The sequence below is a fragment of the Alligator sinensis genome, unplaced genomic scaffold (genome assembly GCF_000455745.1).
Source record: "Alligator sinensis unplaced genomic scaffold, ASM45574v1 scaffold120_1, whole genome shotgun sequence".
Taxonomy (NCBI): domain Eukaryota; kingdom Metazoa; phylum Chordata; order Crocodylia; family Alligatoridae; genus Alligator; species Alligator sinensis.
In genome coordinates this window covers 18,629-30,245 of record NW_005842752.1, presented here as the reverse complement: position 1 = coordinate 30,245, position 11,617 = coordinate 18,629, and the positions used below count along the sequence as shown (strand labels likewise).

General features: G+C 43.2%; 1 protein-coding gene across 1 annotated transcript in view; it reads left to right on the top strand.

Moving 5' to 3' along the window:
• Positions 1–1,258: 1,258 nt before the first annotated feature.
• LOC102375321 (interferon epsilon-like) overlaps positions 1,259–11,617 on the top strand; it is a 20,792-nt gene continuing 10,433 nt past the window's right edge. The window contains exon 1 of the mRNA XM_006034584.3: positions 1,259–1,273. The gene's annotated coding sequence lies outside the window, so the exon portion shown is untranslated. The remainder of the gene's footprint in view (positions 1,274–11,617) is intronic.

Genomic DNA, 11,617 nt, shown 5'->3' with positions numbered 1-11,617 from the left:
ATTTGATTCAGATTCAGAGATTCTGCCACTGAATTGGGCTGAATCTCCACCAAATTGAATCAGGGACCGAAGCTTTGCACAGCCCTAGTATGTATGTTTCCTTAAGATGAAATAGGATTGGCTACTGAAACATCCTATTACACTCTGAAGGCACAAAGGCTACCTGCTAACCATTAACAGGGAGAGCTATGCAGCTCTGAAAGGTAGAATAGGTTTGGTGTTTTGGGGTGCGTTAGTCTATCCATTGAGAGGATGAGAGAGACCTTGGGGTCTTAGGGGAGGAATACAATCAGTATCTTGAAAAAGATGCCTAAGTTTGAGTCAGGCAGCAGACTTAAATGCAAAATGGGATTTGGGTCTTGGACTACAAAGTCAGACACACTTTTTGAGGTATTTTTATTCATTGAAATAATAAACACATGCAAAGTATTAAGGAATAATAATGCAGAAAATCTATTCTAAAATAATATTCTTGATGTTTCAAAGTAGAGTTTGAAAAGATCTCAAGAAAAAGTTGTCTTGGTAGGTTCCTTCAGTTTATAGCTTCTGGTCTGCCTAGGTGGAGTATAGCTAAAATCAGTGACATAGATATCTGGAGACAACAATGAAGACTCAGTCCTACATGCATCCTTTATCCAAAATACCCACTGTAGCCATGAGTAACTTTTGGTGAGTACAGGTTACAAAATTGATCCTTCTGGTAGAAAGTGAGTGATACATAATTACTATTGCATAATATAGATGCCATTTAAACTAACTGCAAAATACTGTGAATATTTTCAAGTAAATGAGAAACTAACTTAAATCACTTTGCAGAAAACTTTTATAGTGTGAGATATAATGTTTCATTAATAAATGATGTAAAACAAATTTTTGATGAAAAAATAAGTAATGGCAGCAAACAAACAAATCAATACATAAGGACAGATACTGTTACAAGTCCTCTAAAGTGATCCACTCAACACTTTGCAATGTTGAAAGACAAGAAGTATCAAGGGATAAAAATTACTCTGAACTTCTTTTTAGATGGCATGTAGTAGGGCACTAAGTGCCTGCTACTTGGAAAGCAGAGATAAGAACCCAGGTGCAGGTTGCCGAGACAACTGGTTAAGGAGGGAAGTGGCTGCACCTGCACCTGGTCAGCTGACTGGAAGGGGCAGGGTCTGGCTCCCATATAAATCCCAGGCCTGAGGTCAGGAGGGCAGTTATCTGCCAGCAGCCAAGGGGGAAGGAGCTCTCCTAGAGCAAGCAGGGGGGAGAGGCCTGACTGCAGGTACAGCACCAAGACTGATAAAGGATGGAGCACCCCTGGGGTGGCTAGAATAATGTTATAGCTGGGCGGCTAGAATTTGTTATAGCCCAGGGGCTTGTGTTTTTGTTTGCTGTTTGACACCGGTGCCTTGGGTGAGGCTATTAGGGGATGGAGGAGGCCTTATAGGGGATCCATGGTAGCGTGGGGACACTGGCGCCACAGAGGGTACAGCATTTGGGGGGGCACCGACCCCGAGCGCCAGGGAGGGTGCAGAGTGGGACAGGGCTGCGGAGAGCCCAGGCACCAGTGAGGTGCAGGGCGGGACTGAAGAACATCTATTCCATCTGTGAGGCTTGGGGCTTAGTAAAGGGGTGGTTGGAGCCATGCATAGCCCATAAAGCTAGAGTGCCCCGAAACACCCATTACAGAATGGGGCCAGCGTACAGCAAGAAACCGTGTCTAAGCAAGTGTATAGCAAGAAACCGTGACAGAAAGGCAGCCTCCCTATTATACATTTTCCCTCAAAGATGTGGCGGGCGAGAACTGAGGGTGCCCCCTAGGCCAGTTTAGCATGGAAAAGGGGCTTTAGGGGAGATCACAACGACCCTAAGGACACCACTCTGCTACATGGCAAATAAAATATTACTTAGTTGCATGAGGTCTTCATGAAATGCTTGTCCTTCGGTTTCTAAATGTTCTTGTTTGTTCCTAAATTAAAAACTAGGTTATTTCCATGTGGATTATCTCACAGGCAGACTGATTATGAAGTTTGTCATTTAGGAAATATTTAATTATTTGGAGGTGTCACTTCTGTTTTAGCTAATAAAGTTGCTGATTTTTTTTTTTTCCTTCCTGGAAGGAATATTTTGTTCTTTGTAATCAACCGGGCCTCAGGTGTTTGAGAGATTCTAATGTGCATTTATTTTGAAAATCAATCTGTCTCAGCCAATTTATGAGACTCTTTTGGCAACACCTTCATTGGAATATCATTTAGATTCCCACCTTGATGTATATATTCTTTAGGTGTTTTGGGGCTTCAGAACCTGGAGAGCTGCGGTGCCTGAACGTGGTATTTTTATCACATCACACTCCTTTTTACAAATTCCTGGTTCTGCTGCAATTGTAAGAGCTTTCAGAATGGCTTCAACTGAATTAAGATTTTACCCTGTGTCTTTGGAAGCTGTGTTGGTCCCTTTTTGTATAATCTTTAATAACTGGCATGTTAAATCTTTTGAAGACTCCATTTAATTTTTTTTCAACACCTCTGAATTGGTTCACATATCTGTCCCTTTCTGTTCAATTACATCATTTCTTTCTAGTATTGTTCACCAGCTTTCTTTTTTTCTATGTCATACCGTATAACATACAACATGTGAAGATTAAGTTATAAAGCAAGGTGAGATTCTTGTTAATTCAAAGTATAGACTTGGTTAACTTGCAAGTAACTGACAGAAGAAACAACTCAGAAGGGAAGGTGTTGCAGGGGGGAGTGGGGAGGAGTGACAGAAATGATGCCACTTCCCAATGCAGTTTCATTCCACCGTTATCATAGTATCAGTAGTTGAAGCCCTAGGCAACACCAAATGGAATTAATAAGAGGGCCAATAATTCAGGAAATAGATTGACAGTTTCTAAACAGTTTTCTATTAGGTCAGGTGCATTGAAGAAAAAAAAAAGGGCCGAGTCTTCTTTTATTCAACTCAGTAACGGTACACATAGATGAGCATGTGTCCATTTTATGGGTAACAATGCCATGCCTATTTTATGGTTATAGATACTTGAGCAAAGAGACTTGAGTAATAAGGAGAACTAATAAAACAGGGAGCAGCCTTCCAGCACAACTGCAGATTTTGGCATGATACAAGCCTAGGATAAAAAGGATGGAATATTCTCCCTTTTTTGATATACTGATAGGAATGTGATCCTGAGCACAAACTTACAGTAGGGGGTCACTGTTCATGTTCTCCCTACGTTCTTTCTGACTGTGGAACAAATTTGTATCCTTGCAGACATTTCATAGTCATATTATTACACATACTCAATATAAATAAAATGTGTTAAATCATTTATTATTATTTAGGGGTAGCAAGCTGTGAAGAAATGGACAGAGATAAGAAAAAGTATTACCTATAAGACTTCTAACACCTACATTAAAGTACAATTTTTATATAAAATACCACATTCCTAAATCTCCCTTTCCTGGAAGGAAGTTTGTATTTCTATCTCTGATGGGTGGAGAAAAATCTTGTTCATATTGACCTTCAGGCCAACAGATGGTTGGGGAGTTTTATTTATTTTTAAAAAATTAAAATCTTTTTACAGTATGTAGCAGCCTTTAAAAAATGGACCCACCTGAACGGAATGGGAAGGGCTCCCTGGCAGAGAGAGACAGAGTTTGTCCCCGAGGGGACACTGTAGGCTCTGAGGGCAAGTGAAGCTGTTTTGGAAGCAGCCCTGTTGGAAGTGGGAGGGGTGATGTAACCCCAGCAAAGTTTTGAAAGAGAGCCCTTAGCAAAAGCTGGGGAAGGGCCCTGAGCTGGGATTGACTGAGAGGCTTGGATAAAAAGGGGAGCAGTTTTTCCTGCGGGGGGGACGAGAGAGAGAGGGGGCTGAGGGACAGGCTGGAGACCGGATTCAGAGTCTCAGCACAGTGGTCCCTCGGAGAGCCCCTGAGAGAGGCCTGCAGGAGCAGAGTGGAGAAGCTGCGGCGGCAGGATCAGGCAGGGACTGCTGGTGTGGAGAATCCAAGCCTGGAGAGACCTGACTGCAGCCGGTGTGGCTGGGTGAGCACAGCAGAGCTGGGGTGGGGACTGCCGGAGTCTGCCCTAGTTTCCCTGAGGGGTGAGGGGCCCGAGGGGCAGGCAGAGCCCAGGGAGGGGCTGCGTTTGCCGGGGCTGTGGGGCTGTGTGGGGCAGGAGGGTTGCTACAGCCTGCAGCCCAGACACTGCTCACAGCAGAACCAGGGAAGAGGGGCAAAGGCAGGGGAAGGCTGTCTTGCAGGAACTGCAGAGGAGCTGCTGCTTGCTGCCCAGAGACCCCAGGAGCACGGAGACGGACACCAGTGCCAGGGAGCATCCACAGACCATGTGCAGGGACACAGATAGTCCCGCTCTGTGAGAGACCCCACCAGGGACGGTGCACATGGGATCCCCAGTACACCGTGTGCAAGTGAGAGACTGTGTAAATAAGTTCTTGAGGGTTTATTAGTCAGTATATCCATGTGCTTATTTAATGATTATTTGTTATGTTGTAAATAATTAAATCTTGTAAATAGTTTGAGAATTGTCTGCGAGGGTACTTGATTGTAAGGGGAGGCTCTCCGCTCGGGGGACTGCAGCAGCTTCCCAGGGGGGCTAGGCAGGGCTACTGGCTACCGGGTACCCCAGGATCCCATTATTCAGGCGAGGGCGCATGTAGCGTCACGCCCAGGGTTACAAGTATATGAAAGAGTTCAGGGTTTGTGGATATACAAAATACTTGTGAATACAGATTAATTTATAATAGTTATTAACAATTGAGAAATGTAATTTTATAACAACAAATCCAAAGATATTGACTCATACCAGTTCCATAGTGTAAAGAGCCCGGTTTTGTTGTTATGGAAGGTATCTGGAGTTTGGCCAACTATCTACAAGGGGCACCAGCCCCTACATTATTTTTATAGATAATATTTTCTCCACTATACAACTTAAACTGAGTTGCACAATACTTTTTCTTGGCGTATTACCTTAGTTTTTAAGACTTTTTGTGAGTTGGTCAACAAACAGAAAACAATTGGGCATTTCTATACGGATGATCTCCTAGGCACGGAGATTATAGTGCTTCTCTTCCAAGAAATTGTGTATTCTCTGGAAATATCTATTGAGTTTCAGTCTGGTGTGCAGTTGGTCCTCACTTCTAGGAGTAGTCCCATCATCTTTCATTTGTGCAACCAAACAGGCCTCCAACAGCTGAATTTGCTGGTGAAGTCCATTTTGGAAAGTGACAATGGAACTCCAGTCCCAGGTAGTTTGTGTAAGGTTTTTACTGAAGATGGTAAAGATTTCTTGAAGGATCACTTGAATTGTTGTTTTAGCATCCTCTTTCTGTGACGGTCAGAGCTGGAAAATACCCTGGATAGTCTTGAATTTGGTTTTCATTGGAGCGCTGAGAAAGGAAGGGGAAACTTCCCCCCATTTTCTCCAGTAACTCCAGGCTGTCCTTGTTGAGTCTTTTCTGTTGGAAATGAATCATGTCACACTGCACTGATGTGATTTCAGTGGAGAAGAGCAGCACAAGGCAAATGTGTAGTAAGTGCCTGGTAGACAGGTGATATTCATGTTGTCTTCTCTTTCTATGTGCGTGTATGGAACTTATGAGACTGGAACTTGTTTCAGGGCTTTCATGGGCAGCTGCGTCTTTCATCCATGCCTCTAAATTTAAATATTGATCAAGAGAATATTTGTTTTTCATCATCTTATATAGAAGATTTTCCTTCCTTTCACTTTCTGTTATATTCAGTATGTTCTAGCTCTGTTATAGAGCTATTAGCACTTTTCTCTTTGTTTTATTTTTTGTTTTTAAGTGAAAATGACCAAATAATTAGAAGAATATTCTGTAGGATATAAAAAGTAATCTCTATTTTTAAATTTATACTAAAAAAAAAAAAATCTATTAAAAGGACTGTGGGAAAACGATATCATGCAGTCATTACAGACCGTCAGAAGGTATACTGTTGATGTTATTTTTTTAATAAGTTGCTGTAAGATCTGTGTAGTTAGGATAGGACTTAGACAAGTTTTCAAATACACGATGCTGACAAAGAAGAATGTCTTGTATTTGAAAGCGTGTTTAACTCCTATCCCATCTAAACATTTGGTCCAATAAAAGATATCATCCTAAGAAATCCTTGCCCCTCTCATTCTTCCTCAGGAGGCTCTCTAAATGGAACTGTTACTAATTCCTTATTAAGGTGTCTGAAAGTAGCAAACTGGACTTGGGATAAGGATTCACTTAAATGGTTTGAACAGCTTGTTCTCTTGGTCATTTTTTCAATAACTCTCAGTGACAAAATATGGCATTCTGAAGGGTAATTCAGAAAGTGGAATGTAAAATTAATAATCCATACATTACAGAGATACTCCGGAGATGAACGTGATCTATAATGCAGCTAAAAAACACCACAAACAAACATCCATTCTTAGAAATGTTCAGGCTGTATACTTGGGGATGTTTATATTTGTTTTATGGTTAATACATTAGATTTTTAGGACTAAAATAATTTTTAAAAATATAACAATTTTCACTGTTGATGCTGTTCAGTTTATTTTCTCTTTTAATCTTTGTCTTTCACTCATCTTGCACATGGCACTTAGTTCAATTGGCTTCACTTGGTCAGTTTCACTTTCTGGCTCTTGTGTCTTAGTGTTTTATGTTGAGAATTTCCATCACAGCAGAGGAGCTTAATTAGGACTAAAATAATTTTTAAAAATATAACAATTTTCACTGTTGATGCTGTTCAGTTTATTTTCTCTTTTAATCTTTGTCTTTCACTCATCTTGCACATGGCACTTAGTTCAATTGGCTTCACTTGGTCAGTTTCACTTTCTGGCTCTTGTGTCTTAGTGTTTTATGTTGAGAATTTCCATCACAGCAGAGGTGCTTAATTAAGAAAAAAAAACAACTTTTTTTTTTTTTTTTACTGAATTAATATTTCACAATACAATTTCATAATATGGTGTTATATTTTTCATAATGTAAAGTAAAGATTTTGTTATAAAACAGATTGTAGCATGTGACACTGCTGCTTGAAGCAGATTCAAGATAAAAGATATGGTAAAAAATCTGTATGATCTAGATCAGGGGTGTGATCTGTATGATCTAGATCAACCTTTTTGAACGTGAGGCCGGATCACAAATTTTTTATCACCCAATGGGCCAACGAGCCATATTCAAAGACCTCACAGGAAGTGGTATTACATCAGGAAGTGATGTCACGTGACCTTTGACACCAATGAAATGGGTTTGGAAATGTGGTTTAAAATCCAAAATAAAAACAAGATAAAAGCAACAATGAAATAATACCAAACACTTGACTAAAATAAACACTGTCCCTTCTACTCACTTCTCAATGAATGAAAGAAGCATAATGCCTATCGACAGATCAAATGTGGCAAAGATACCAGCCCGAGTGGAAACTAATCAAAGCAACAAAATATGGGCATTTTTGAGAATAATCTTCAAGAAGATTTACTTTTATTGCATTAATAACTTGTTAGTAACACATCTTTAAAAAGTTAACAAGTTGAGCCCCCAATCCCCCACAAAGAGAAACAGAAGCAAACACAATCCAAACACTGGACAGTATTTTTACAAAGATTTTTACCTGCTCCAAACTTACGTTGGAGCCGAGATCATTCATGCTGTATTCTTGAGCATATTGTTCAGTCTTAAGCATACAGAACAGTTATCCAGTGAGGTTCATAACTGGGGACATTCTGTTACAACAGGAACTATCCAGGCAAAAAGAGACAGGTGGCAATACAACCATTGTCAGGTCTCAAGAAAACCAGCACAGCTATAGAAGCACACACTCTGTAGTGTAGATTAGCTCTAGGGAAAAGAGACAGGAAAAACGAGCTCTTTATTCAGCGAGCAGCAGACAAACCATTCTGTGATACCTTAGCTTTGTCACACTATCTCTTCCCCCTTAATGCAAGTTAAATGAAACTACATTAGAGAACATGACACAAGCTGGAATCTGGCTTTGTATTATAATTCTCCTATTCTGTACACTGCTGTTGCAAAACAAGGAAGAAAACTACCATCTGAAGCTATGCGGGTGATACATTCATATGATCCTTCTGATAAAGAGAATCTTTGGATTATTTCTTAAATGAGATCTTCTTTCTGTTATTTCAAATTAGTCCCCTGCAATAAGGAGCTGGGAAGTGTGTCCTCTTCCCTATGCTTGTCCCCCATTTCAAGGTTCCATCTAATCACTGATGTATATAAGTGGCCCCTTCATCAGAGTATCTGTTGTAAGGCTGAGCTGCGCACATAAGGTTATTACAGTTGTGGTTGAGGAGCGAATACATTGGCTAGGTTGTATACCCTGCTTTGTTAAGTTTAGCAGCTCATCACAATAATGGGCACTGAATTCCTTTACCATCACAGGATTGCTCCAAAGTCCTCTGCTAACATTTAACTAAACAAGAAATAATGATTAGCATTTGGTTTTATGCTATTTTAGTCAAATGTAGGATACAGGGTTCAGTGCAGCAGGTGAAATTCTAAGGCCTGTGTTACACCGGACTTCAGACTGGATGAGACAGAATCTTACAAGGGTACCACAGAACTTCACGTCGCTTCCACTTTTAATGGGGTCCTTTTGAGTTGTAAGAACAAAGCTTCTTTTGGATGCACAGGATGGATGCACAAAGCTTCTAATGGATGCACAGGAGGAGCTGGGCAAGGGCTGTGGTGCTGCAGCCCACATGTGCCGGGCTCTACATGTGCCAGAAAAAAAAAAGGGGGCTTCCTCTGCCGGGGAGGGAGGCAAAGGCAGCACAGTCAGCCCGGGCCGGTGCTGTGCGCTCACATGGAGACCTGTGAGCCGGGCATGGGGCAGCGCCCAGGCAGCCCTTGGCTGCAACTTCTCTGCCTGCCACTGGGAAGATGAACCACGCAGGTGAGCATAGAGCGGGGCAGGCGCAGGGGCTCCAGGATGATTCCTCCTTCTCCCCCACCACGGCCCCAAGGGGCAGAGCCAGGTGCAAGTGATGATTTAGCGTGGGGGAAGTTGACTGGTGAGGGTCTGGGGGGGTTTCATCCCCACTGCCATCGCCCTGCATGTGCCTACCTGGACTCCGTTCGCTGCCCGCGGTGCTGGCAGGTGCGAGCTTTGCCCAGAACTGCCCCATGCCGTGCCACTGGGGCTGCTTTGCCTTCTGCCCCGAGATGCTGCCCATGGGCGGGTCCTGTCGATGCTCATCTGTGATCCAGCCTCTTCTGGGGCTTCACAATGCAAAACTTCTTCTTTCGCTCATGGCTCTGGCTCCCAGCATGAACAACGCACTCTCCAGTCACCAATGACCTGTGCTTTTGCTGCCAGCTACTCCTCTTCCCACATGCACTGAGTCAGCAACATCAAGCTGATGCAGTGCATGTGGGAACCTTGTCCCTTCCCTAGCCCTTCAGCAGCCATTAGGAAGCACAAGACAAGACAAGAGGTGGAAACAAAAGTAAACAGTGTTTACTTTCATTTCCTGTCACAGCACCTCAGGCCTCAGAAAATGGCTTGGCGGGCCACGTGGCGGCCTGCAGGCTATATGTTGGACAAGCCAGATCTAGATGGTCCTCTTGTCTGGTCTGCGAGATTAAATTTTCTCTATTAGTTGTTAGTCTTTTCCATTGTTTCTTCTATATTAATCAATTGTGCCTCTTCAACAGAATTAGCAAAAGAATTCAATTTTGGGGACAGTATCAGCAATGAATTTCAATTATGCGATCCTATGGAAGGAAACTTCTTGTCCTACCAAAACAAGAGCGGGATTTGCCAAACTAGCATTGCTAATGATATCGCACAAGTTAGAACAAAACTAGCAGGTCTCACAGATGCTAAGCTGAATTGACAGTCAGGAATGAATCCCTTTACCTGGAAACTGAGCAGGTATACTCTGAAGTCAATTAGAGAGGGTCAATTTATTTGTTTATTTATTTGTAAATCCACACTTCATCCATTTAAGCAGCAGGAGGAAAAAAAATTCTGCTTCTAGCAAGTCAATGAAAATAATAACTTCCTATACCCTCCAGTTCTCATTCTTCATCATCTTAATTTGAGAGAGATGGCTTTTTCCCCCATTATGTTTAAAAATGGCTAAGCTGTAAACCCATGACTATGGAAATACAGAGTTAGGGTGGTGTAAATCTAAAATGAATTTTACTCCATCTATCGCATATACTTTCAAGGAACTTATTTTACATTGGGAGAGGAAACTAAGGACAAGGAATCTTCACTTACTAACTGGTATTGTGGGTTCCCCAGGGAGCTTTTATAGTCTCAGAGTACCTCTGAAGCCAACAATTCATTGCCAGGTGTAGCTTCTATAGAGGGTGAGGCCCTGGCTCCTTTAACTCTGGGCCTAGGCTTTGTATCTGGGCCTCTGTTCAGATTACTACCTTCTGCTTCAGCTGCTAGGGGTGGACTTTATCTCTGCAGGGGCATAGAATGCACCTGGAGTCATGTACAGCCAAGCAGACAGCTCTTCTTAATTTAAAATATTCATTGGACAACAGCAGAATAGCAATCAGAATCCTCAGGCTACAAAGCCCAAGCAGGCTCTGTCCAGAAAAAGCAACCCTGACTCTGCTGTCTCAAATATCTTGGGCTTCTCTCTCTCTCTACCCGCTCTTGTCTCATGGTGTCTCTGTATTTAAAATCTTGTTTTCATGTCTCTCCTTGGCACCAGAAATATCAGGGAGTCTCTTCAGGTGCTGAGGATGGCACCCACTTGGTGTTATGTTTTATCTTCATATACAAATTGTGCTTGTGCATCAGTTACTGGGGTGATCGTTGCCATAGGACAAGCTGTTACTTCGGGAGTCGATGCTGCTGTTATTGTTTCAGGCAGGAGGGGCGGATGCACTCCTCCGCTCGATTCTCCCTTCCGTCAGCATGAAGGCGTGGTCACTGGAAGCGATGCTACGTCGGTGGGCGGGGTCGCCGGAAGTGACGCTGCATCAGTGGGCGGGGTCGCCGGCCGAATTCTCGCGGGTTTCTCCGAAGCTCCACCCTTCTCTTCCGGTTCTTCCACATGGTCTCCCTCTTGCTCAGTGCCATCTTGGCGTGGCGTCTCAGGATTTTCTTTCGCAGCCACTTCTTTGACCGCTTAAATGGCCATACGCAGCTGGGCTTTCAAACTTAAATTCTTCTGCATTAAATCAGTTACAGTGCGAAAAGTTGCAGTTAGCAATCCCCCCTTGTCTTATTGTGGGGCCACCCTCTCATCCACGGCGCGTTCCTCCGTCTCCAGATCTTCGTGGAGCTTGGCTGGAAGCTCGCAACCCCTTAATCTAGATGCCAGCATAAAGGGGGCGAACCGGTCGATCGGCACAGGTTCTTTACTCTCCCGAGCACATCTTAGGCAACGGGCGCACTCCTGGGTGAGGGTTGGGTTTACTGCGGCCGCCGGGTTGACTCTGGCGAGGGGGACAGTGTCGAGGGGCCTGAACAGGACCAGCTCATCACTCATTATACACCTGAATGCCGCAGGGTGAAAATACACTTCCCTCTCTTTCGGGGCTCCGTCTTCGGAAGCTCCCTCTTCTCCCTTCAGCGAAAGGCATCCGCTGATAAACCTCTCACCCGTTCCGCCTGCCTGGTGG